Here is a 24415-nt window from a genome sequence, read left to right as displayed (position 1 = left end):
AGGCTCAGAACCAGATACAGCAGGCTCTCCCACTGATTGAAGACAGAGAGAGATGCATGAGTAGGCCCAGTAACCTAGTAGTAATAATTAGAATACCAAAATTACACCACCATTACATTTTTCCTCTTGCACACCCCCCAAGAGGCACTCCACTTTGGGATACCCTGCTTTAGAGGATCAGGGAATCGCCAGCGTTTCCACAATTCCTGAGGGACACATGAATGTCAAAAGAATGCATTCAACATTTTGAGACAAAAGACACAGTGCTATATGAACAGTCAGGGGATCATTAAGTCACTAGGATTCATCTTCGAGAAACCATGACTGTCTGGCAGTACATCTAATAGTTGTTGAGATATTTCAGTGTGGACCAAAGTGGTGGAGCGATTAACCAGTTGAATCTCATAATTGCCGTCCATAGAGTTATGCCCGTGGGGCATCAGCCCCAGAAGCAGTTAGTCAGATGCGTCTAACTTGACAGGCAATCAATTAGGACTTAAACCTCAATCCAATACAGCAGCCGTTGAACCACGGTTGACCTCGCTGTGGACGATCAGTGTTTTTGATTTTGTGTTGTTTACACTGTAGTGTCCTCCATCCACAGCAGCACATCAGATCCATTACAGTTGAGTTGACCGTAGAGATGGGTTTCTCTCTTCTGCTCCACAGGCAGATTAATGGTCCCATTGAACTCTCAGCCTAAAGCAACTCTCCCCACAGCTCATTAAGCACGATCTAATACAGGAGGGTCAATTCTCAGAGTCAAACTCGTTGAACTCTGATGGCACACTGACGCTGGGAATTCAAGGTTGAGATGGGTATTGACTGGGAGATCTATTAAGGGATTTGGAAATTCTCCATAGAGCACACTGTCATTTGTCCTTTAATGAGGAATGGTGTGGGAGGCTGCCATTGTTCTAGTAGGCCTAGATTTGTCTCCTGAGTGCCTGGTGCCCAGGGCGAGGTGGTGGAGACGCGTGGCTGAGCACACGGCATACTGGGTCAGAACCAGCGTCGCTCTAAATCATCTTCTCCAAGCAGCTCCAGCTGTTACACTATGTCCAATTTCACTCAAGCTAGAATATGTATTACAGAAGCTTTTTTGTTATATTTCTTGAAACTGTCTTTACATCCTGACAGCTAATGCTAAATCAAATGCTCCGACCAAAAAAAGGAAAATCCGGTTGTAGTAAAACTCATCATTTCATTCAGGCCGAATGAAATGATTGAATCCCCAACGCTCTCTCATGGACTCATCTTCCAGCAGTAGACAGGGTTCATGTATGACACTTCAAAATCAATCTTACTTTTGCTGGTTTTGCCAATGTTACTAACCCTTTAATGTCTGGTTCGCCACAGTAACAGAGCCCCTGACCAAGACAATGCTAATCCGAAGAAATGCTTGTCACTACACATTGTCTAACAGTTTTGGGAAATGTTGCTTTAAAAAGAAACTTGTTACATTACAAGATTACTGCCAATAAAAACTAACTTGTTTTTGTGTTACCCAAAATGAAAACCACTTTGCAATTCCTGATGATCTAACAGAAAACTGGGCAAGAGGCTTGTAGCGGCTGAAAACAATAAAACACGACAACATCATGTTTTCACATGCAGCTAATGAGCCTTCTTGAAACATGCCAACTATGAAACTGCACAGGCTTTTCAAATTATGTAGACTCACCCAGCCAATGTTCTCTGTGGTTTGCTCTTATAATGCAGAAAAAGGTTTTCAAAATGTGTGTCAGACAGCCGGTTTCTCTAACAAGACCTCCGAGGCTAAAGAGCCTCTCCACAGGTACACTAGTCTAGATGGTGTTGGAGTAGTGAACTGAAGAAAGTTTTGATCATGGGAAATCTGTTCAATACATTCATCTCAAGACCCAACTTAAGACACGATTTCAGTGCCAGCTGAGACAGTAGAAAAAAGTCTCCCCTGGTGACAGGTGCAGGTGCTGGTAGTTCTTTCAGTGGTGGAAATGGAGTAAAATTGCAATTATTACTTATTAAAAAATGCAACTAAATAACTACTTCAATTGAAATATTTGAATTACCAAACTAACACATTACATTGCTTGTTGCAACAACAACAAATAAAAAAGCTTCTTTGTAACACATTACCCCTTAACACTGACTGTCTGACTAATGAAGCAACACAGCATTTTGGAGCAGTACAACCAGAGAATAAAAGCTATCAAAAGTAAGTGTGACTACAGGGCTGTTGCAACTTCTAGTTGCTGAGATAGGCAATATGCACTTGTTGTTCAAAGAAAAGAAAAAAAGTAATTTTTAGTGCCACAAAAACATGAAATATTTCAGCAGCTAAACACAATTGGGTATATGCAGTCAAAGCAGTATTAATGCTAAGCTAAGCTAAGCTAGCAGACTGCTGGCTGTAGCTTCATGTTTACCATATAGACAGATAGGTATTGATCTGCTTATCTAAAACCTGGAAAGAAAGTATGTAATGTCAAACTATGTCAAACTATTCCTTTAGTTTATTACTTGTGAGTAATACTTCCTTTTTTTTCATTTAATTATATTATTTTCACATTTTATGAAGAAAAAACAGATAGAAAACAAACAAACAAACAAACATTAGTATCACACATGATACATATAATAATTACAAAATAAGGATTTTCTTTTCTTTTCTTTTCTTTTTTCTTTTTTCTTTTTTCTTTTTTTTTTTTTGCTAGAATAATATCAAAAGTCTTCAAAAGCAAATTGCCTTATGACTTGTAAGTGAGCCCAGGGAGCACATCTGCATGGGAATTTCTTATCATTTGCTTACGGTGTTCCAGTTTAGTCTTGAAAAATACTGACTCTCATCCAATCAGAGCCTGCACACCCTTGAGCCTCACCCATAATATCTGTTCCTCTGGTCCAGCTTGAGTGAAACACTTGAGGTCATGGCAGTGGTAAAGGTTCAGGGACACACTCTTTCATGTTGATCACTGTCTGAGCAGGAAGGAGTTTACAGAGAATCAATGCTCGCAAGTAAATAAGCCCCTGAGGAGGTTTTTTTTTGAAACAGGAAACTGTTAGTGATAGATTATTTGCTTTGGCTAGGCACAATATTTCACCAACATCGACTATGCTGCACATTTAGAAAGTCAATGTGTAAACCGCCTCTTGAGTTCCTGTCCTGGCAAGCAAATACTGAAATTTCAGGAGGAAAGGTGATCTGAAACCTTTACAACAAAATTTAGATGGGCAACAATTTATTTGAAGGGGGATTACACTGTCATAGCTATGTAAAGACACCTGTCATGAACATGAATATTTCTGTTTGTTGTCAGTAAGCGTCATTTTGTCAATTAAGGTCAGTCTGGCTGAACTCGAGATCCTGACCCAAACAGGATTGAACACAGCCTCAGAGACTGGCCAGTCAGACAGGGAATACAGTACTGAGGTAGTTTTGTTGCTGGGTTTGACTCCTAGCACCTGAGACCTCTAATTATGTAGTTAGCTCCACAGCAAACCAAGCTAACTAGCGAACACCAGCTAGAAATAACAGCCATAGATATATTTCAATGAACTATAGTGTATGCAAAGATGGCGCCCATTGAATTGCTAGCCTGGCGTATAAGCCAAAAAAGTTTCCTTGCTTCCGGCTTTACTTCCTGGTTATATGGCCCACTGCACAGTAGTGTTTCCCCCCTTGCCCCCACCTGCAAGTTCCCACTCTGCCCATGGTCTTCATACTCTGATGACATTACCAATTTTTAGCTTTGTTCAGCTTGAGGAAAGTTTTACAATTATAAAAACTCCATGGATAAAAAAAAAGAAAAAAAAACAATAGAGAGAGTTATAAACTACCTTGCTTGCAGTTCTACGTGTCCTGTCAACAGTTTTATAGATGTTTCTTTTATAATGGTAGCCTATGGGGAAAAATGCTTTTTGGGCGAGTGAGGAATTTTTCGCAGCAATACCGCAAGTGGCTACTGCAAGGATGAGCAGTAATGCCCCATTTAGTTCTATAATAAGACTATGATAACAACAGACGGCAGTTATCCCACTTTAGCAACAACTGAAGTTCTTGATATCAAGGGAATTATTGAAGACACACTTGCAATGGTCTAATGACAGCCAGTGTGAAAACGAACCACATATGACGGCATAATGTAAATTTAAAACATAAAACTAAACAGTTTCTTTAAGCTAAAGGCATCAGGACAAAGACATCATCTTGGTTTATGTCAAGTTTCCATAACAAAGACATTAATGGCTTTATTAATTTCATAACACAATGTCAACTTTGCATTAAAAATGACCTAATTAACATACCAAATGACAACATTCATTAACATTCATAATGACTCTTTCATGTTTATGAGTAGTCAAGACAGCAGTCTTTTTGAATTATTTAAAATTATTTTAATATGTTAATTCATGTTTACACACTTTATTTTGTATGTTTAAAGACACCACCTAGTAATTTAAACACACTTTTATTCTGAGTGTAAAAGGCACAAGCTCACCTGCAGGTATATAAGCTGTAGGCTGGAGCTGCGATCTTCAGTTGGCAGTTAACACCAGGATCAGTAAAGCCACTGAAGACCAGCCAGAGATTTTTATTTATTCTTTCAGGTGGGTAAAACATCGAATAAGGGTTTATACAAGTTGTCAGCAATGTATGCTTTCTTTTTAGTGTACTATGATTAATTTCTACTGTGGTGAGACATTTTACAAGGGGAATTATTCTGAAACAGTAAATAAAAAACCCTGTGAGTCAACTGGAATTCAGTGGATTTACTGATCCTGGTGTTAAACAATAACCATATATTGTCAAAATCACAGTGTTACATTAATATCTCCTTCATGCATTAAATACTAGTGAAAATTTCCAGTTCTATATTATTCTATTATCTACTATTCTTATCACTGAAATGATCATCTTATTCCCTTGTATATTCACACAACAATCACACTGACAATTTACAGTAATCTTTCTTATTCATCCTCTGGCTCTACAGGTGACAGTTTCGGTGCCTGTGAGCGGCCTGGTTGCCTTGGTAACAGTCAACTACAGCTGCTAAACAGCTGTTCAGTCTTTGGCTTTAACTGTCTTCATTCTAATCAACCATTAGGAGAAACAGATAAAAACATTAGCATAAAATTGATGACTGACAAAAATTAATAAAACAGAGAAAACATAAACCACAAACCACTCAAAAATTAAATCCTACACACACATATATATGTATATATTTAAGTATTATATTTAAATATTGTTTATTATATTATATATCTTAAATAGCCTTTATATGTTTTCTTTATGTATATATTATATATTTAAATTAATGGTATTGTTCCAACTGAGTTGGCAGTTAAAAGTAAAGCTACTGAAGACATGCTGAGTCACAGAGATTTTTTTTTATTTATGCTTTCAGAATAATTCCCCTCCTAAAATATGTTTTGAGTCATCTTGCCCTCTATGGGCGTAACATAATGACACTCTTATTCAGACCACTTCAAATAAAGTGTTATGTATACATGAATACAATTACATATACATAGTTTAAAAATTTTACACTTTCAATTGAAACACAGTAAATGTGAGAAAATGAATAAGCTATAGTGCAAATATGGATTGATGTTGAACACAGTTAGACTCTCTAATTCAAGCTGTTATCTTTACAGTTCAACACTTCAATTCAGCATTAAAAATGTAAGTATGCTCAGAGTAAATGCAGTCATTACATCACTATGTGTCATCTCATTAATTTTAATGAAAAATAGCTTGTGAGATTTTGTTTTTTCTTTCAGACTACTGAATCTAAAGCACTAGAGTATTAGACTAGAGTGTAGTATTACTCGATGTATGATGGTGACTGTTTTTGTTTTGTTTTTTAGTCTTTGTATGACACAAGTTCTTATTTATGCTTTGTTGAATGTTGCAATGCTTTTTGTAATGCCTTTCTATAGCCTGCTGAAAGACTATAGTGTCATTGCACATCATTGTCCAGGAACTGGTGCTTAAATTCATAATATATTTATAATGTCCTGTAAATTCATAAAATATGTAATCAGATGTTAGAAAAATTGATGCAGCACTTAAATGTTACTCATTTCAATGAATTTGTGTCATACAAAATTCTCTAATGCTCCACAGTGTGAGTGTAATGTTGGAGCTTTATTTATCCCCACTTCTTATTACAAGATATTATGTTGTTTGTCATTATTTTACAGCCGTTACCAGAGTGCCACCTGCTGGTCAACCTGGTAACTGCACACACAGAGCCATTCCCACAGCCACTGAAGTACACAGTGGGCAAAAGGTTGCAGTTTGCACACAAATGTTTAAATCTGTAAAAAGCAGAGTGAAGTGTCCTCTTATGTTTTGATGAGTTTTGCACTTACTTCAGACCGAATATACTCTTAATGATGTAGATATTTCTCAACTGGGAGCTGCACATCACAGAGGGACCATTTTGTCTGATGTTTCTCTTAACTGCACTCATTTGCACTGATCACAGATAAATTAATTATTAATTCAATGCTCACTTATGTAAGTGACATTGATTCAATATTCACCATCATGGATATGTTTTAGTGACTAAGTTTTTATTTATTTTTTGTGGATTACATTTTGTCAAATGTTTTCTATGGAGGTTTAGATGTCAGGAAATCAGATAACTGCCTCTAGAGGGACACAAGACTAATTCTATTGCCCCCAATTAAGACTGGTGACTATCATCAGATCCCACTGCCTCCTCTCAGGGCTTCCAAACAGCCACTGTCTTTTATAAAGATTTAATTGCAGTATTTTTCCATTTCAGGATTTTAACTTTTCAAACATCACACTTTGATCACTTCGAGGGTAAAACACAGCTTCACAGAAACCATAATGAGCAATAAATGAGCCTGTTTTCATTCATGATTTGTTTTTTCATCAGAATCCAAAAGAAATACTGCTTAAAATGCCACAACTGCCTCAATAACACAAACACAGCTTTGTGAGGTTGAATTGTGTTTTGTCATTATTGTTGTTGTAGTTTTTATTGAAAATACTCATACTTTTCAATATTTTTTGATAATTACATAGATTACTTTGTCAACACTTTGAATATCTGCCTCCTGTGTAAATGATAGTTTGGTATGGTCATATTGCACTATAAAAACTGCTATATTATTAAAGTCCACAACATTATAGTGACTGTAATTAAGTTTGGTGAACAAGGCTCAGTTACCCGGCTAAGAGACATGAAGAGGTACTCGGGGAGCCCTGAGCAGCATTACTTATAACTGGCTTTATGAGAGGAAGCTACCTTACACTTAAGACTCAGAGATCTAATTAAACTAGTACAACTTTTATCATTAGTCAACATCTATAACATTAAAGTCCGTTTAAAGCCTTCCCATTAAACTTTACTACATGCCTTTCAAACTGAAACTTTGAATCAGTTAAATTTGGTGGCTCAGTGTGAGTGTTACAAATAAAAATTCATGCAGTTCAAGTTACATGGTGACCATCTTCCTCTGAACATTCAGAGAAGCTCAAATGTCGTACTGCAGTGTTAGCAGTGCTAAACTTTTTACATCATGTACCACCTCAGAAAATACTGAACGCTCCAAGTACTGCCTTTACTGTTTTGCACCGTTTGGTGCTAGCAGGTTTAATGAATACTTCACCAGCACTTCTTAAGCAGCCACTAGCACTTCACTATTATCAACTTTATTTTCAACATGGCTGCTCAAAATATTTTCTTCTTGAGCTGCACTTCCCTTTCTAACAGTTCCTTTTTTATGGCACGACTGCAGCGTTCGTGAAGCCCCTAGCCCCTAAACTGCTGGATGGATAAAGCACATGCACACTAGTAGCACGTAGCAAGCAGATTAATAGCAGTGATCTGATATTTTATGTATTTTCATCACAAATTTTGAAGTATTTAGTAGTATTATATGTTTTTATTTAAGAAATATTTCTGGCATTCCTTCACATACAGCTAGAGGGAGCTTGCACACCACCAGTGGTTTGAGAATCTAGGATTTAGAATCTGACAATTCGCTATCATTTCACCCCTTTCCCATTAATCAGCGACTAAAACGACAGCGAACATTAGCATTCAACCACTTTTTAATTAACAATACCATTTGATAGTGTTAACCAATGCAGTAGGAAAGGCTTAGATTAATTCTGAAATATCAGAATTATCTTGAACACATTTATTTAATACTATAAGCCACTGCATGTAGTCAAGTTTGCTGGCTAATGTTAACATTAACTGTTTTAACAAATATTCTGGTTAACTCAGTAATATTATGTGGCATTATACTCACTGGAACACAACTTTTTTGTGTAGTGGTTAGATTAAATCTAACACAAAAGTATTTTTCTGTATGATAAGGAAAGACCAGAATTTTGTTCTAAGCTAAAATACCTGTTTGAGCTACTTATCTCAAATACTCGGAAAAGAGACAGCAAGACAGTTTTTATTGATTTTTTTTTTTTTTTTTTACTTCCAGGCTTGAATAAATGTGTCCAAGACACAATTAATTTACACTGTTCCTAGCTTGGAAGTGACTAAATGCTAACATTAGCTGTTGTCTCACAGCAACTCACACAACAGAAATACATTAATTTTAATCTTTGCAGTTGTCTGCACCAGCTCCATTTGTCTGGTGTCCCAGTGGCGTCTCATGGGCGTAAACACGACCCGAAGCCTTTATTTAGACTTCAAGTCTATTTTTCGACAATACTTGCATAAAAAGGCACTGAAAACATATTTTATCCACTTTTGCAACCTAGGCAGAGCAGAATGTCGTCCACAGCCAGAGAGCTGCTCACTCTGCCCCATTTTAATCCCACAGAATCTTACATCACTTTATCCAGCAGCTGGGAAACAAGACACAGCATTTCTTGAACTTCTTCTGCAGTGTTTACTTGTGGATAAACTGTACATTTACTGCCACTAGACAGCTTCACTGCTAAACTTTAATCCCTCTGCTTTTATCTACACAGGAATTCTACAGAGGCGTGTATGGCCCTTGTGTTAGTGGACCAAGCTATTCTGCAGACCAGAAAACTCACAAAAACTTAATGCAGACAAATGGTCAACTCTGCAGTGTACTAACTTTGTCCAAATTATTAGAACATGACTGTAAACAGGTCATTTATTGTCATATGAGCAACAATTGCATAACAAATGGTGTTATGTCACTGTCATCATGTAACAGTAATGGACATGAATAAAACATGCAAGTCAAGTCCAAGTGAAGGAGGTCAACATTCTTTTAAAACAACTTACTGTAACAGAGAATAGCAGCTACATTCTGCAAGACTGAGAAGATGGTGTCTGCCTAAAAAGGCTGTCTATTTATACCTCCCTTGGGGGATTTAGATTTAAAGCTTCCATTCTTCATTTTATGAACTGGAATGAGAGCTGCCATGAAGACAGAGCACGGAGGACACATAAAACATGGTATTAAGAATTAAATTTAAGGCAGAATCCTTGTGCTCAGATTTGAACATCTTCCTCAGGCACCCTATATCATGCATTAAAGAGCCAACTGCATTGCTATTTTTCTTAAAGTGTGCAAATATTTATCACCTGATTGTTCAATAAATTAAGTATGAACCCCGTGGCCTTATAATCATGGGCAGATGAACCTTTGTACTGTATATATCCACATCCTTGTATATCCAGAAATCTCATGACTCAGCCATCACAAAAAATGTTGCTTCTTACAACACAACTTGCAGCATCAGTGTTTACTGTGAATTGACCAGACTTCCTTACGCATGCCAAAAGTTATCACACTGGCACCTCATGGAAAACATAATTTACTTGCTGAAGGGGTCAAAATGCTCCAACTGCACAGCAAGACGGCATTTCCCAACCTCTTTCTGGGAACTGAGATTAGGAGTAATTTCAGATGTTAAAGCGATTGCCAAGTCTCCCAGAGTCCAGACCCAGTTTCTATTAGTCAGTGATATAAAATCTGTCTATAAAGCATACACCATACTGTATGGAACACACTGATCACTTCCAAATGATCAATAGTACTTATGACAGGCTGGGACAGTTGCATGTAATATCTGCTTACTTTTGAGTAAGTGACGCAGAAACACAAAGGTTAAAATGGTAATTTGAGATTCTTTACTTAATGGACTGAAATCTGCCCAGTGTGAAATTATCCTAAATAGCATAATTTCTCAAATCTCATTCGGTGATTTGCATATGATGCATTTGACATTTAAATACACCCTCACATCACAGATGACATCACTCTGTCTGCTGACCCAACATCTATCCTGGCTTCAGTGCACATAAACATTAAGGGATATGTTGTATATCACTTGTCAGATTTCCTTTCTTTAACTGGTTTTGGCAGATGTTCCCTAAAGGGAGAGTCCCCCCCAAGATTAACCGCCAGCCTGTAGTGCTATTTATCCATCTAGTTTGTTTCGGTGTGAGATGCCAAGTTTTGGAGATATCAGTCATTGAGATGTCTGCTTTCTGTCCAATATAATGGGAGTAAGTGGCACTTAGCTTGTGGTGCTCAAAGTGCCAAAAAAAATAAATTTTAAAAACTGAAAAGCAGTGTCTGTATACAGAATTTATTACTTAAGATAATCCACAAACCTTTTTGTGAGCAGTTTCATATAGGCACTACTTTCTTTCAATGGTATAAGGGCCAGTGTCCACAGGGTATTATTTTCAGAGCACCAGCATCTTTTTTCGCTTGTTTCCAAAGACCAGAGAACATCTGCAGCAGCATGCAGCTGCCTGGAGAAAAGGCACTGTGCCCGAACGCTCTGACCTTTTTGTGTGGCTGCAAGCACTTCTAGTTGAAAATCTCACAATTTTTCAGAAAGGTGCTGGTGTCGTCACCACCCCTGTTTTTTTTTTCTACGTGGGGACAGACAAGCCTCAATTCATGTCTGTGCAGGAAAGCAGAGATAAAGACTAAGAGGAAGACACTTTAAACAGTTCTGTGTTCAGCTCTCAGTACTTTTGTAGCCTTTAACTGAACCTCTGTAGTTTGAAGTTTAGTTTCTCTCCTGCGTTGCTTGTTGTACTCAGCATGTCACTTTCAGCTAGACAGACATGATGCTGAGTTATTGCTGACAATTTTGCTGCTTCATAATAAAAGCTTTTAGATAACAAAATACCAGAGGACCTTTATTTTGGAGAATTTATAGGACAATAAACGTGGTTAACCAGTGTTTTACAGTTATTTTATGACTCAGAAACAGATGCTCAGAAGCAAATATCTCTGTATCTGTAATGGGGTCATATGAAAAAAATCCAAAGGGGATATGCTCACCTGTGTAACAACGGCAGTCACAGCAGAATTTTCAAAAAAATTCAAAGTTAAGTCAAGCTATTTATAGAGCGCCAAATCATAGCAGAAGTTCTCTCAGGGCACTTTATATATGCAGTAGGTATAGACTGTACTGTGTGTTGGTTGGCATGCAAAGACCGACACCAAGAGTTTATCTTTTTATGGCAAGTTGCCCCAGCCATTATTTGATACCAGGCTTTTATTTGGGGAAACACAATAACTTTTTATCTGTTGTTAATAATTTGATTGATCAAACACTATATTAATATAAAAGGTGAGGTGAAGAAGAAGAGGTGTATCAGTGGGAAAATGTGTTGTCTTTTGTTGCCAAAACCAACCTGAACATGTTGAATGAGGGTGGTTCAGTGATGAGCATTAATGCCTCAGAGCAACAACATACAATATCTGCTGGCCAGCGAGAGCCTTTCTGTGTTGAGTGTTCATGGGTTTCATCCCATTGCTATGTTGTCCTCCTACAATCCAAAGACATGTAGGTTTGGTAAATTAGTCAGTCAAGGGATGTTTTTGATATGTTTTGATATTTAAAATGACAGCAACCTTTTTCAATAATGCAACAGTGTGTGAACTGCTGAACCTTAAAAAGTCTGCTGTCTCCAAAGGCTCATTCTTGATTCTGTTAATAATGTCGACAGTGATGATATATGTTTATTCCTTTTATTGAAAATGTTTTAAAATGTGGTGAGAAAAATGCTTACTGATCTGATAAGGCAGATTTTACAGCTGCTAGCTTTCAAAAACTTTGAAGCTCAGAGGTTTTAATTGTACTATTGAGGTCACACATGTTATGTACTTGAGATAGATGATTCTCTTTTTTTAGAAGAATCATAAATATGCATGTAAAGCATTTGCAGAGTTTTGGTCTAAATAAAAACACAAAAACAGTAACATCAGCTGGACAGACAATGACCACAGCTGACCTGATCCTTTCGAACATCTTGTTTTCTATGTGTTCCCAAAATCTCAGACTTTCACTGGAATGGGTGGTGCACAATGTAACAGATGTTTCTGATTCTGACAACTAATGCAGTGCTGCTTTACTGTCAGTCATTTATTGTAAATTAATTCATGAAAGGAAACACACACGTACAAATTATGATTGCTGACTTTTAAACTAACAGCCGGGAACTGACAAAAACAAGCGTTCAATTGCATAATCTGTCCTGTTCTCCATCAGCCAGTTCATGGGAATGAACATTTCTTGTTAATTTGAGGTTTTTCACTTGTTCCTCACATCTCGAGAGACTTGCTCTTGGCTTGCATGCATCACATCATCTCAGATACCATCTGCTTTAGACAAGACAATAAATGTAGTATTTTTCCTTCTTATCTTCCTGCATCTTTGAAATTACAAAGTGCTCTCATCTCTTCCTCTGCTCCACTTTCCACAGCTTCTCATTTCCACAACAGGAAATATATAATAAATAAATATCAACTGTCAAATGTGCCTTTTTCAGGTTAAGAATATGCACGCAAGGAAAAACACAGTTTCTCATAAACAGGAACAGTGAAGATCAATTCCACTGTTCCCCTCCCTACAGAAATCCAATTTGTTTGTTTCTGTTTGACAGAGGTGGCAAAAGTCCACACATTCTTTACTCAAGTAGAATTACACATACTCATATAAAAAAAACTAAAGTCTTTTTTTTTATATAACTTCACCCCCCTCTTTTCTTCACAGTCATGTCTCTCATTACTTCTTTATTGGTCTGTTTGTCTTGTTAAGTCTTTTACATTGTTTTTTTACCTTGTTAGGTCTTCTTCGTCATTGTCATCTGGTATCATGTGAGTATGTCATTTTGAATGTGTTGTATTTTTTACATTGTTTTTGTCTTGTTACATCATTTTTGTTTTGTTACATCTTTGTTGTTTTTGTCTTCATACATCTTTCTCGTCTTGTTACATCTTTTTGTCGTTACAACTCTTTTTTTCAGATACCTGAAAGTTCTACTTAAATACAGTAACAAGGTATTTGTACTTAGTTACTTCCCACCTCTGCAGTTAGAAATTTATACAGTAGCACTGTATCTCACAGGCTATTAGATGTAAAACTCAGCGGTGTGAACTGTGTTTCATGAGTACTTATTTCCCATGCAGTAGTTCCTGATGTCCTCCAGCTGTTCAACATCTGCAGATTTGTGTTTCCTGCCCAGAGTAAAAAGGTCTGTCGATTCATGAGCACATTTCCCATGCTTGCGTGCTCAGCCTGATCCTGTTGCTTGCATGCTCCGCGCCCCATCTCCGAGGTCTGTAATCTGATCCTGTGCACGATGCAAATCTTGCAGCACACCATCCGTGGTGCCACAAGGCACCCTGCTCAATAGTTACGAGACATGCCGGCCCCCCTTGCCACTGCAAATCCCTTGTCACTGTAGACAGAAGATGAACAGCAGTGTGCAGGCTCCTCAAGTTAAGTTGGCATTTCCTTCAGTGACTTCTTCACATTGATAAGAGCCCTCCCAGGGGACCCAGAGGGGGGTAGAGTACGGAGAGGAGAGGAGCACCAGTGTAATAGCTGGTATCACGTGAGTGTGTAAAAAGCACTTGCCAGAACCCATTTGTCACAGTTTATCTGTTATGTGGAAGACTGTAGAGAGCTGGGACAGAAATGGGGGTGGGGGTGGAGGTCCCTTGGGATGGCGAGCCCCTTACCCTTCCAACCTCGCCCCCGACAGAGAGCCATAAAGCTGCTGGGTATCTCTGCGGTGAAAGTGGACAAAGTCACAACAGAAAGGACCCAGACTCGTTCTGGTCACAGTGTGGGAATATGTCCTCTCAGGAAGGAGCAGGAATAATAAGAAGAGGAGGAAAACCACGGGAGGAGGACACGGGGGAGGGGGAATCACTTGTAACAGCACCATCAAAGGCAGTGGATATGGGACTGCTTCTTGCCCTCAGTTCCCCTACTGAAGAGACAGGCGAACCCCCTTTTGGTTTGAGTCCGAGCGTTGAATTCCAAATAATGGCCCATTAAGTACCATTTAGTCTCCAGGCCATCCCGCATATACATTTCTGCGTGTTATGACCACACTGTCACAGTTTCCCATAAATCACCAACATTCATCCGCTGCGTGATTAATCTCTCCATCTGCGGCGTGCTGGCTGCGCAGGTGCCTGTGGGCTGGTGTTTCTTTGCAGCCAGGTGTAGTGAAGTGCGAGCAGAGCGACACCTGAGGTTAAACAGTGGAACATTAGAGCAGAGTGGCAATTGTTCAGGTCCAAAATATGTCAAAATGATAGATGAGCCAGCGTTAAGTGCCTGCTTTTGTATGTTGGGAGAATACAGGATCAGGTGTAAACAAAAGACTGTGGTTCTTTTTTGATCACAGGTACAAAGACACCTGATGATTGTCAAAGTGTTGGATTCATGTCTGACAAATTGTGAAATCTGGCCCGTTTTATCTGTACAGCTCAAGTGTGTCATTCATGGTTTCTTCTGAAGTTATACAGAGGCTCCAGTTTGAGACTGCAGCTCAAACCCATGCCATAAAAAGCTGTCAATAATCAAAACTAACTTTAAAACTTTCAAAACTAACTCTACTTTTAGAGAACCCATGCAGACATGAGGAGAACACAAAAACTCCACACAGAAAGGTCCCGCCCCGTCCACAAACTGCCACTGCACCACCCCACGCCTGGGGTGGGCAATCTGACCTACAATTTATATCACTGCATTTTTCATTTTGTTGTTGTTTATTGCGATAACAATGTTAGATCACAGTATTCCAAAAATAATACACTCTTCAAAATAAAGGTGCCAACTAGAACCATAAAGGGTTCTTTGGCTTGTCCTCATAGGAGAACCCCATTTGGTTCCTAGAAGAACCTTGTATAAAGGTTACACTTGAAAGCCTTAAAGAGAGTTCTACCTAGAACTCAACATCAAGGATTATACTAGAACCATCTGTGAAAGGTTTCACTCAGAACCTTCTATGAGAGGTTCTGCAGAGAAGCCTTCTATGATGTCATGGGTCCATCCACAACCCTCTCTGGGGGTTCTAACCAGAACCATTCCTCCTTCTAAGTATGCTAAGAATGCACCTACAGGGTCATACTGAGAACCTTTTTGTATTCCAAGGATTTTAACTAGAACAAACCCAAGAGGTTCTTCCAAGAACACTTTCATATGATGGTGTAAAGAACTCTTGATGAAAGAGTTCAAAAAAGGGTTCTTAAGAAGCAAATTGTTCTGGGCAGAACCTCAGCCTGTCAGGAAGAATCCTTTTTCTTCTCATTTTGTTCTGAGTGTAAGGCACACTGCACTCAGAACATGATTCTGTGTCTTTTCATTCTACTGGCAGTGTAATGGAACATATCTTTAAAAAAACAGATGTTTTCATTGGCTCCAAACAGGAATGAAAATGAAGTATACACCTACATGTGTTTTGGGACAAGTAGCCTGCCCCGCAGGTTAATTAGTAAATGTAATGTGATTCATTGTCATTGTTAGACAAGGCCTGGATTTGGCATCTCAACAGCATTTATTTGGCAGGAAACCTATAGTATATATAAATATAATAGTGAGTGTACCAGGGGACATGTTTATCAGTAAATTTAAATTCGGCAGAAACACACACATACTGGCGCAGATCCCCCAGCAGAGGAGCTTTCATGTAACAATAAACCCAGCTGAGCTTATTGCAGTGTGAAGTTCCACAAAAAGCAACACGATATCCCACATCAACCTACGACTCTGGTTATTTAACTGTTTTTTAAATGAGGCTCAACATTCACACAGTTTCTCTCCACCGTCCCTCAATATTACAACATTATTCCAACATCACCCAAGCAGCCTGCAGGAGTCCTACCAGCCACAGCCCTGCAACATGGTGATGCCACGTACCTCGGGTTAGCCAGTAAAATAAACAGTAGAGTAGCATAAAAATGCTGAAACTTGCAGCTTCCAAGTTTGAAGTCAGTATTGATCAGTCCAGTATCACAGGTGAAGACGGTGTGAAACCAGATCCAGAATTTATGACTTAGGGGGAGACAGAGTATATGTGCTTGTTTTTTTTACATGGGAAAACAATGTCAGACAAAATTTTATAAATATCGTAGCATAGCATATTTTTACATACTTTTAAAACATGTCCAGAAGGGAACCTAAAATATATTGTCTGCAAGAAACAGAAACCATGTATAATCAGATTTAAACCTGTGGTTCTTACACCACAGTTACCCAGAAGCAGTGCATTTTTGCATTGTTGATAACTTAATCAGGTATGACAAGAGGTAATGTGACACTTACTATAAACCAAGTTTAATTAGTTTAGTTTTCATTGAAAATGTTTGTAATATTTTATCTGGGTGTACATGCGCTTTTTTATGCAGTATTTACTTAATGATAAGTTTAATTAATGAGGGGGCTGCCGTGTCTGCTGTGAACATACATACCATTCCAGCTATCCTGCTGATATGAAAGTACTTCCTGAACGCAGCCTTCAAACTCTCATCGGCACCACTTTGTCATCTGTGTGTGTGCGTGTGAGTCTGTGTGTGTGTCTACCATCAGGCCACCACTAGCCTCCCTTAATCCCAGGTCATTCAGGTCTGCTTAAACACGGAGCCGCAGAATGTAAACACAGCCTTATTAACACTGCCAGACTCAGTAATCTTCCTCAGTAACCTTCAACCATGACTCGGCCTCAGCCTCAGATGTGCATTGTGCTGTGCTCATTATACCACAGTACAGCAATTTAAGGTTTACAGTCTAACATTTTTCTAGATTCGATTTGGTTTGATTTTTAATTGACATCAATATTTTGACACTTCTCGCTGCATTGAGATAAAACTGTCATGAAAAAATGTAAATAGGTGGATTTTGAAAGGAATTTGAATGACTAATGATGAATGAACTGAAAGCTGTGGTGTTATTATTATTACAAGTTGTTTAATGGAATGTAACCAAGGCCCACTTGGGTTTCAAAGAGGTTCTTGAGTTTCTAACTCCAAACACTATTTCTAAAAAGTCCAGGTGTCCCAGAATTCCTTCCTAAAAGTATTTACTCTGAATCCTGAGGTTCATATTTTGTTTTCTATCTGCTAAGGACGCACACCTGTTGTCACACAGTTGGCTGACGAAGACCTGTACAGCTCTTAATGTTTAAAGAGTACTGCACTGATTTAGCATTGCACCCACTCTTACATTGTCAGACTCTATTAAAAAATGAATAAATAAGTAAATAAAACCGATGCAGCACAACCAGTTTTATTCCACTCATTCTTCTACCCGGTCAAAACCTGGCACCTACATTACCCACAATGCAACTTGATCGCCAACTGTTTGGTCAGATATTCAGGTGTGTTATGCTAGTAGCGACTAATGCAATCTCGAGCAGTGACCTTCAAACACAGATGAGGAGCGGGTTACATAGGTCTGATAGGCTCGTTTCTTTTTTAATTCCACACCCCCAGATTTAATTCATTCATTTTCAAAAGTATGTCTTCCTCTGCAGACCCAGCCAACGTTCAAGTGACATCACCAGCACCACAGAGTTTTTGTAGCTCCCTTTGGAGCTACAAAGAGTTTTATAGGCTACAGTTTTTTTTCACATACAACAGCACTCCCCAAAACAGACTTTTAATGTGTAAAATAAGTGCAGTCCCCCTTTAAAGCAACATTATGTAAGTATTTTTCTTACAGCTTCAGATTGTCTGGTAGCTCAGTTGGTAGAGCAGTTGCCCCATATTCTGACTCTAACTTATGGCCCTTTGCTGCATGTCAATACCCTGCCTCCTCTCCACAAAACCTGTCTGACAAGCCTATTGAACTATTGCACTATTGAACATAGGTTGCCGAGTACAATCTATAATGACAATATGGCCCACACCACCAACTATGTGGTGGTTTTGGTCAAAGTGGATTATATATTATGGAGAAAATGTTTTCTGGGTTTCCGTCTGATGTCCCCTGGCTGCTTTGCCTCAAATCTGTCGTTTACAGAATTTCCAAATGGATAGATCGCTTTACTTGTAGCTGTTAGCTGTTGTTGATGGAGGAAGCTAAGAAGAGAAACAGAGAGAGTGACTGAGCAAGAGGTGAGAGACAAGAGTAAACGCAGGACTGGATTTTAGTCATTGGCAAGAGCTTCACAAAATAAAAGTCTGCAAAACAGATGCCGAGCTGGCTTTCTTACTGTTTGATGAGTAAGTGATAAACTGGCTTTCTTTGTCTTGGAATGCTGCACTTTATTTTTGGCTGTGTTGGTAAAAAATTATCAACTCATAACAAATGCACATGTGCAGCCCTCCATGTCTATGACAGCAGTGTATAAGTGAATTGCACTAAGAAATTGTGGAGGTGCCAAATGGCAAAACAGTACCAAATCACACTAATACATGTAATATTGCTTTAATTATATAAAAAAAAATGATACAAAAAAACTATATAAGATAATTTTTAATTATTTTGCTTATTGTCAGAAATTGTACTGAACAAGATATTTATTTTAACTCAAATATTTTCTTTCCTCAATTCAGACTACAGGCTCAGCTTCGCCGCAGCATCACAGAGCTTTATAGGAATTCAGTATCTTGCTAAAAAAGACACGTCAGGAGGTAAAATTCATGTTAAATCGGGGGCTTTGACCTTGATGCTCTGGTTGAGAGGTGATCTTTCTAACCACTAGGCCATCCTGGAATCCAAGTTGCCTAAACAATCTCATACCAAAAACCTTATCTTGGATGGTGGCACAGCAACTTGGACATTTAACAGGCATCCATGTAAGCCTTATATCTCATCCCTTTGCTCTCCCGCCTCAGGACAGTCAGTTAGTCTCATCTCCACTGGGAGCTCCTGTTCCTCCTCGTGCTGATCTGTTTACAGACCACGACCAAACACCCGGTGACTGGCCCGCAGTTCATCTCTGTCTGTTTACGCTCTGAGCCAGAGTATTCACGTCAGAACTGAGCCACAGGAGCCAAGGAGTTGGGCTCTAGGGAAGAGAAAGCCAGGCCCAGGGGGAGATGCAGGTGCATTAGGCGGAGCTTTAGAGTCTGAGGAAAATACCAACTCCAGAGGCATGATGGGAAGAGGAGGAGAGGACCAGTCTCTCCAGTCTGAGCTTCATGATTCTTCCTCCTGCCAGAAGCCAGGGGTCAAACTCTACATCAACACTGGGAACAAAATAGTATAGTCAAAGTATCTCCAGTCCACCTAGAAAAGCCAGCTTGCCAGCGGTTGTCCATCTTAAGTGGGGAATTGCCAGAACATGACGTTTTTATCAAATCTTGTTTGTGTTTTTCCATGAGAAACTCAAGAGCTCTTGGACCAGCTCCATGTGCTCACAGCTCTGTACCTAAAGCAGTGCCTCCCACAAAAAAAGGGCTCCTCCGTCATGTGATCAAGCTCAGGGACAGCCACCCTTCCCATGGTGCTCATGTTCCTCCCCTGTCCCTGGAGGGGATGGAGGGGCAGGTTTGACTGAATGAGGGAGGGGACAGAAACAGGGTCGTTGTGACGAGACAGAAAAAGAGAGACATCTGCTTCTCATCTCGATGGGAAAATTCCCCCGATCCTGGAGATTAGGATGGAGTCCCCCAGACAGAGACGCCGGCTCCTCCGAGGCTCACCATTTGTAAGCAGTCTCCCTCAGGCCTTGTTGGCTTTAATCCAGAGTGACCCATTTGAGTGAGTGAACCTCTGCTTGCATCGTAGTGACACACCCCCAACAAACCAGTGGTAAACACAAAATCAAACAAGAAGAGTGAACTTGGTAGGGTTGAGCTAGGTAATATATTTCAGTATTTTATATTAGATATTGTCTTAGATTTTGGATATTATGATATACAACTGTCTAAGAGGCTGTTTTATAGTAAAGTGAAGTGTAATTTTATGGACATATTAGGTTGTTCTAGTTGCTTCTATTTATTATTATCTATTAAAAAACTCATTGTGTGAATATTTTGTGACAATGAAAGCACTGACTGATGTGTTTCAGTTGTCATTAGCTGTTGTTAGCCCTCATTTTCATATGTCACCTTGTTAACACCTACAGAGGAGCAACTGAAAGCATCCTGACCTGAAACATCACAGACGGGTGAGATGTGCACAGTCCAGGACAGGAAGACTCTAAAGTGGTTCATTAAAAATGCCCAGAACATCATTGGTACCCATCTACCAAGCATTAGTGACTTAGTGACAAATTAATTAGTTTCACATTTTTATTTATCTCTACAGCTATTTCCCATAAGTCAATCAAAGAATGAACCAACATCAGCCACAGCCCGTTCATCTTGTTGCCGTCCTGCAAGAGATACAGAAGTATCTGCTGCTGTACCACCGGACTACAGAACAGCTTCTTTCCTGAGTCTGTGAAAATCCTCAATTCATTCTCCGCTCTCCACTTCAAAAGTTTATTTGTATGACTAATTTATTCAAGGACTGAAAAAGGGAGAGAACAAGGGATGATGAGGCACCCCTGCCTGTTTGCCTCAGGCGCCAAACTGACAAAATCCACCCCTGACTTTACATTAGAGAAACTGGGAGTTCACAAGTGCTCATGAGACAAGTTCAACCAATCATGACTCAGTGTATGTTTTCTTGCTGCAAGCTACTTTAGAGAACATTTTCAACAAATTATGCTTTTAAAAGTGATTGGAACAAAATGGGTAATTTCAAAAATGTTCCCAGCATCCCTAGTGTATATGACTAAAATGTAACATCATAATCAACCTATATTTTGCATAATTTGTAAATCCTTGTTGACTCATCAATATCATGTAATATATTATGTAAAATGTTACTTAACAATTGTTGACTATCAGTGTATTCAAATTGCTTATCAATAGTTATATTTATTTGGTAAAATGTCATGTTATGTATTATAGACCTGCCACACACAATGTCCATGTATTATAGTATGACTAAATACAAAAATACAACAGGCCTTTTCCACTTAAACATTACACCACATTACGTCACTTCTTTGCCTGGGGCATTATGTTTACTATGGGCACTGTTCTCTAAATTTACAGTCTGAGTCAGTGTGTCTTTTTTTACTGGCCACTCTGACACTTGTTGAAAAATTTCAGTGAAGAAGTCATGTGTGAAGACCAGGCAGAGGAGAGGGACAGACATACAGCTGCTGTGTGGTGATGACAAAAGCTGGTCTTTTCAGTGTCCTAAATCACAGATCCAGTTCACTGTACGAACGTAACCAGGAATATGCAGGGAGACGATCTGAGACGGTGTCAGACTCATGGCACCCATTCTGTCATATTGCAGGTTTCACCACACATTATAAACTATGTGAAGCGACACACACGTAAGTTAATCCTTTACAGATGTCCTCTTTTCAAAACACTGAAAAACACTGCGTTTGCGTGCCTGCATGGGCAACTAAGCTGCTAAATCAGTCTACCTTCTTTTATACAGTGAGTATATTTTCATGACAGCTAATTATTACATCAAATATCTGGTAACTCTTCCTTCTCAAGACTTCAGGACACGACATGCAGGGAGAGGGGGATGGGCAGACTGCAGCAACATAGTGACTGTGAACCACTCAGACTCCACAGTGTGTGTGGTACGTTAAGTGATGATTCAGCGGAGTGAAACAGGCTCAGTGAGTGAATCCCTGCACGTTCGCTCGCAACTGACTGAGAGCTCGAGTGAACTGACAGAGAACAGATCATTTCAAGAAGTGATTCAGTTCGGTTCGTTTTGAATTGAACTGAATGGAATTTCGCTTTTGAATGAAACACTCATGAACGACACAACACTACTGCTGAGCTCCTTGGAGGGGGCAGAGCCAGAGTTTCAGGGGTCACATCCGATTCTGCTCGTCACTACTGACATTTGTGTCTCATTTTTCTTTGTTGACAAATAGTGTAAATACATTTTGTCATAGTTTTTTTCATCATAAACTAATTTTTATTTAGGTACTGTCTTGTATTCATCAGTGAAAAAATTATGCCGTTGAAAACTATTAGTCAACAAAGTTAAAACTGCTGTATTTAACTAGCTCAACTCCTCAACACTGCTAGGTGAGCCTCAATTTACACTAGCATTTGATGATAACTTGCGTCCCCTCCCAGCCAGTTAAGAGGAGTGAGGAGTCAGCAGTCAGTATAGGTTACAGAGATGTATTATGTAGGTTTTTCAAGGAGGTCCTTGAGTATGCAGTCATAAATGTGCACCAGAAGTTTAGGCTGACCGGTCCAATGGTATGCAAGATTAGCTACAGACGAGCTCGACCCCCATTGGGAACCGCTGCATGATCTATAATAATAAGATAATAATAAGCAATCATTGGTATAGTTGTGCTTCTGCTTCACCATACTGCTGGGCTCATTTTGGGAGGAAATTGTGATATTCCTATAATTTAGGAAACAAAACTGACATTAATATGGGCTGACTGGGTCTCAGAATCAGCCTCATCCTGCAGTCATTCCTCTTGTTATCATGATGCCTGGGGGTGCTGCTCTGTTTATTTTCTTGTGATTAGCACTGCACATTTTCACTCGTTCACGACTTGGGGTGTTGGGACTCAGTTAGTGGTCTGTGTTCGTTCAACACCAGCCCTTTCAACTGTGGTTTAAAGCTTATCACGACACCTTCTACCCCACCAAACCCTTCCACTACCAGATCTGCTAAACACCCAGACGAGGCCAATATTCTGCCTCACACAGCAGCTTTCAATCATTTCCCAAGCCGATCAACGAGGAGATAAAAAGCATTTGCCATTGGTAACACAGTCTTGTGTAGTCTGAAAGCAATCATGCCTGTAATCACACTTGATATTTCTTGGATGGCACAGTCCTACAGACAGGATAGATACTCTGTTCTTCATCAGTGAACCATATTGGAAAGACCTCACAGTTGGTTTGTAAAGAGAGGATTCTCAGCTCTGTTGCAGATCCTTCAGCTAAGCACACTGCATTAGTCAAATCTCTGTAAATGTAATAAAAGAATTGGAAGGTCTTGGGGTCTAATGTAATAGCTGCGAACATCATATCAGTGATCAGCTTTTACTTGGATATGGAATCTAGCTTAAAATTCAATGAAATTAAATCACTAAATCAGTAGGAACACAATATTTTATTTCAGTAATCATCTTCAATCATTTCCAAATATTTGAGGGATATGTGCGGATTAGTTGAGAGTTTTTTCCATCCAGTGCAGCTGACATAAGAAACTGGAGAGCAGCTGGGGACTTACTATTAGGCCAAGGGTCTCAAACTCCATGGCATGGGGCCACTGATGGTATTGTATCAGAATTTCTCCAGTCAAACGATACTTGCATTCAATCCTTTTGTACCTACATCTAGCATTCTTCATAAAGGAGAACCTTCACTATCACTTTAAGAGTACTGGTATTGGTATTTTTTTCAAATGATACCAGCCCTAATACTGACGCCAACCACAGCTTGTTCATCCCACAGCTGTCTGGCAAGAGATGCAGAAGTATATGCTGCCATACCACCAGACTACAGAGCAGCTTCTTTACCGAGGTTGTAAGAATCCTCATTTCATCCTCCGCACTCCACCATGAATTTAAGTTTTTTTTAAGACTCATTGTGTATTCAAAATAAAAAAATCAAGCAGAACAAAGGATATGGAAGGATCCAGGCCTGTATTTTCCTTAAGCCCAAAAATGACTAAATCCGACCCTGTTGCAAAACTTATTTCTAACTGTGGGGCAGACAGGCTCCTCCTTTCTCACAACCCCAGACGCACCATCCTGGAACTTGTGTATTTATTTGCTTATTTTCTTTTTAGGGTAATGGAAAATGAAACTTCAGCCAATGTCACTGAAAATGTTTCCTTTACAAATGGAAAACAATACCATTTGACAATTTGTCAAAAAGAAGTAAGTGAGAATATCATGTAACCTCTCTTTATCTGCAGCAGTTGCTTTCACGTAATATAATGCATGTTCGTCCTGCAGAGCCACCGTCACTGTCCAGCTGTTTTATCTACCCTGGTGGTCCTCATTTATCTGTCCCCTACGGGCACAACAGCCCCATCTGGGACTGGTTGTCTCCACCATCTCCCTGGCAGCCACACTTCAAGACCAGCCACTTAATCGCAGGAGTAAAACAACAAACATACACCTTGTCTTGAGTAATGAAATCTCCAGCAAGTGCACAGTAGCCACCG

The sequence above is a fragment of the Lutjanus erythropterus genome, chromosome 18 (assembly GCF_056507025.1).
Source record: "Lutjanus erythropterus isolate fLutEry1 chromosome 18, fLutEry1.hap2, whole genome shotgun sequence".
NCBI lineage: Eukaryota > Metazoa > Chordata > Actinopteri > Lutjaniformes > Lutjanidae > Lutjanus > Lutjanus erythropterus.
The sequence above is the reverse complement of the archived record's forward strand: the minus strand, read 5'-3'. Positions refer to the sequence as shown.